Here is a 4699-nt window from a genome sequence, read left to right on the forward strand (position 1 = left end):
CATCCTTGTAAATCTCAGTCAGGCGGATTCAAATGGTTATGGGATTTTGATAATTAAAATATAAATAAAATATAAAATAAGATAGAAATACTTATGCAATTCATTAGTGAGAATTTCAGATAAGCGTATGGAGATGCTTTGTTCCTTCTGAATCTCTGCTTTCCTACTGCCTTCATCCAATCATTCATACTCCTTTCCATGGCAAGCTGTATGTTGGGCATCACCATCGTCAATGGCTACCTCCCGTCCTCTCAGTGAAAATGGTCCAAATGCGCTATCACTGCACGGCTAATCATCTATCGGTTCTCACTCATGTTGGAATAGGATCCGTTGATACTTTTGCGTCTGTCACTACGCCCAGCACTCGTGAGTTTGAAGCTCGTCACAGTCATCCCATCCCGGATCCTACTCAGAATACCACAGACAAGGTTTAGACTTTTCGGATCTCAAGAATGGCCGCCAATAATTCTAGCTTATACCACGAAGACTCTGATCTGAACCAGGAGCCCAAGAGATAAACGCTTAAGCTATTGCAGATAGATGGAAGTGGTTGTCAGGCATGCGTTCAAAGGCGAGAATGATGATGAGTGTCACGGATCATCACATTCATTAGGTTGAAGTACGAGTGAATATCTTGGAATAAGAATAATCTTGAATTGAATAGAAAAACAATAGTACTTTGCATTAATTCATGAGGAACAGCAGAGCTCCATACCTTAACCTATGGGGTGTAGAAACTCCACCGTTGAAAAATACATAAGCGAAAGTGGTCCAGGCATGGCCGAGTGGCCAGCCCCCTAAACGTGATCTCTGAACATAAAATTATTCAAAAGATGATGTGAAATAAATCACTAAAAGTAGTTTTTATACTAAACTAGTAGCTAGGGTTACATAAGATAAGTAAATGATGCAGAAATCCACTTTCGGGCCAACTTGGTGTGTGCTTGGGCTGAGCATTGAGCTTTCATGTGTAGAGACTCTTCTTGGAGTTAAACGCCAGGTTGTAGCCTGTTTCTGGCGTTTAACTCTGATTTGTAACCTGTTTCTGGCGTTTAACTCCAGAATAGGACAGGAAGTTGGCGTTTGAACGCCAGTTTGCGTCATCAAAACTCAAGCAAAGTATGGACTATTATATATTGCTGGAAAGCCCTGGATGTCTACTTTCCAACGCATTTGAGAGAGCGCCAATTGGGTTTCTGTAGCTCCAGAAAATCCACTTTGAGTGCAGGGAGGTCAGAATCCAACAGCATCTGCAGTCCTTTCTCAGCCTCTGAATCAGATTTTTGCTCAAGTCCCTCAATTTCAGCCAGAAAATACCTGAAATCATAGAAAAATACACAAGCTCATGGTAAAGTCCAGAAATATAATTTTTATTTAAAAACTAATAAAAATATACTAAAAACTAACTAAATCATACTAAAAACTATGTAAAAACAATGCTAAAAAGCGTATAAATTATCCGCTCATCAGTTAGCTCTCTCATTTAGGGAGGATTGTAGTGCCTCATGTCCTCTCCCCGCACAATGAAGCTTTCTCCACTTGATTCCTTGATGATTTCTACATGTTCCAAGGAAAGGACCTTTCTGTAGGAATCTTCTTGTTTCTCCATCCCCTTGACAATTTCTTCACAACTTTTTTCTCTTCTTCCAGTAGTGCTCCATTGACTCTTGTGTTAGGGAGGTCCTTGTTAGCCGCTCTTCCTGATTCTTGTGGCTTCAGCTCTTCCTTGAACTCCCTTGGTTGCTGTATCTCTTGAAATTCTTCCTTGTTCACCAGGGATTGTTTCAGGGGCTCTGCTTCCAGTTCACTGTAGCTTTCCTCCAGGCACATTTAGCTGTGATCATCCTTCGGATCTTTAGATTCTGGCTCAGATTCAGGTGTAGGTTTGAAAACATGGAAGGTTTGACCAATACATTCTCGACTACTCCTTCAGCTTGCTTCTGAGTCTTATAAGCCAATTGGATGATTACATATATGGATTTCAGCTCATTGATTTGCAACCTCTTCATGAGAGACAGAGGCATCACATTTATGCTAGCTCCTAGATCACAGAATCCTTTATCAATCCTTGTATTTCCTATGGCACAGGGGATATAAAAACTCCCCAGATCTTTTTTCTTCAGAGGTAAGTCCTTCTTGATGAGGGCACTACATTCCTTGTTCATTATCAATGTTTGTCCTCCTTTCAAGGTTCCTTTCTTGGTCAGCAGCTCTTTCATGCACTTGATGTATGTAAGCATCTGTTAGAGAGTTTTGATGAAGGGTATGTTGACACTGAGGGATGCAAACATGTATAGGAATCTCGAGTATGACTTTTCTTTCTCACCTTCCCTGAGTCTCTGGGGAAATGGTGCCTTTGGCACGTAAGGTTTCAAAATTTCCTTCCTTTTTGGTTCTTTCTCCTGTACAGGTCCATTTCCTTGTTCTTTTTCCTTCAAGTTTCCCTAGAAACTTCCTTGGCTGTGCTCTGTTGGCTTGCTGGTATCTTCTTCCAGTAGTTCTTCATTTTTAAGAGTGATTGCCTTATATTCTTCCCATCATACCTTCTTCATTTTTCCTCTTGGATTTTTCTCAGTGTCACTGGGGAAGCTATTAGTGGACTTAGGAATCTGCTGTGAGAGGTGTCCTACTTGAGATTCGAGCATCTTAATAATCTCTCCTCGACTTTTCATACTATCTCTTACTTGTTCCTTAAAATTCCTGTTGTCCTGGACTTCCTTGCAAAGGTTGGTGAGCATAGCTTCAATCCTGGATAGCTTATCTTTAGATGGTGGATTGGGAATTGAGTGTTGAGGCTGATTGAGTTAGGCTTGATATAGTGGCTGAGAAGCATTATTTTATGGGTGTTGATATGATCTTGGATTGGATTGTTGGTAGGTGTACTGGTTTGTGTTATGAGGTTTCTGATCTTGGCCTTGGTTTTGTTGGTTTCCCCACCCAAAGTTTGGGTGGTTCCTCCAACCAGGGTTATAAGTTTTTGAGTATGAATCATGAGCTTGCCTAGATGAATTTCCAAGGTAATTGGCTTCCTCCCAGTTAACTCCTTCCTCTGTGTCCAACTCTCTTGGAGGTAATGGTTGAGTATGGATGGCTGCAGCCTGATTCTTCTCTATTTGCTTGGTCAAATAAGCTAATTGCTTACTGATCATCTCATTTTGGGCCAGGATTGCATCCATATGGTTTAATTCCATGACTCCACTGTTTCTATGACATCAATGGCTTCTTCAATAGTCTTCTTCATATTAAGGGAGCCTCCAGATAAGTGGTCTACAGCTTTCTTTGATTCATAGGAAAGCCCTTCATAAAAGATATGCAATTGTACCCACTCATTAAACATCTCAGGTGGATATTACCTTGTCAAATCTTTGAATCTCTCCCAGGCTTCATATAAGGTTTTACCGTCCTGCTGTCTGAATGTCTGCACCTCAGTTCTCAGTCTATTCACTCTTTGAGGAGGGTAAAACCTTGCTAAGAATCTATTTACCACATCTTCCTAGGTTGTCAAGCTTTCCTTGGGAAATGATTCTAGCCATTTGGATGTTTTGTCCCTCAAAGAAAATGGAAACAGTAGCAATCTATAGGTGTCCGGATGAACACCATTAGATTTAACTGTATCACAGATCCTTAGGAATGTAGTGAGATGCTGATTAGGGTCTTCTTGGGCACTTCCTCCGAAAGAACAATTATTTTGGACGAGAGTGATGAGCTGAGGCTTCAATTCAAAATTATTAGCATGGATGGTTGGCTTTTGAATGCTGCTACCACAGTTTCCTGGGTTTGGATTGATATAAGAGCCTAGAACTCTCCTCTCTTGTCCAGCAGGGTTGGCTGCGCCTCCTCTGGCATGATTGTTCACCTCTCCTTTATGATGATTTTCCATATCATCCTCCATGTTTATATCTAAGTCCTCCTCTTCTTCCTCTGCACCAAGGGCCTTCTTTCCTCTTGCTTCCCTCCTTAATCTAAGGAAGGTTCTTTCTGGTTCACTGTCAAAAGAGGTTGAAATCTCTCTTCTACCTGTCATACAAGTGACAAAACAGACAACAAACAGCAAGTGAAGAATTCACAGTTAATGAAAAAGTGTGGTTAGAGCAATTGAAGCAATTAATCAAACAGTTAATGAGTCAGTGGATTAGTTTTGCTGGAAAGTAAGGTAATAAAGAAAAATAAAGAGAAACAACTAAAATTGCAAAAGGTAAATATAACAGCAGAAATTGAAATTCAATTAACAAAAAGAAAAGAAAAATACTCAATCTAGTTATCCTCCAATTTAGTAATTGTCAATACAAAATCAATCCACGGCAACGGCGCCATAAACTTGATGTCATGAAAATTGTCTCTCAACAATTTTCTACCGGTAAGTGCACCAGATTGTCATCAAGTAAAAACTCACTGTAGAGTTAGGTTGAATCCCACAGGGATTGGTTGGTTGATCAATGTTAATTGGAGAATTGTTCTAGTTGAACTGAATCAGATTTGAAATTGGGATTGCAGAAAGTAAATTGGCGGAAAACTTAAAGAGCAAGAAATTAAATGGCAGAAATTAAATTGCAAGAATGTAAGTAGCAAAAACTAAAATTGCAAGAAATTAAATGGGAATGGGGATTGAGCATCAAATTAAAGAATAGAATGTAAAAGAATGGATAGATTAGAATTGGGGGTTCATTGGGTTTTAGGAGATATTGAACTCTCCGGATCA

General features: G+C 39.9%; 1 non-coding gene across 1 annotated transcript; it reads left to right on the forward strand.

Moving 5' to 3' along the window:
• The first annotated feature begins 3331 nt into the window (after window positions 1-3331).
• On the forward strand, window positions 3332-3439 carry LOC112738490 (small nucleolar RNA R71). The gene has a single exon (XR_003169448.1). It is a non-coding gene; the product is annotated as a small nucleolar RNA R71 (small nucleolar RNA).
• Window positions 3440-4699: the final 1260 nt, after the last annotated feature.

This window comes from Arachis hypogaea, chromosome 13 (genome assembly GCF_003086295.3).
Source record: "Arachis hypogaea cultivar Tifrunner chromosome 13, arahy.Tifrunner.gnm2.J5K5, whole genome shotgun sequence".
NCBI lineage: Eukaryota > Viridiplantae > Streptophyta > Magnoliopsida > Fabales > Fabaceae > Arachis > Arachis hypogaea.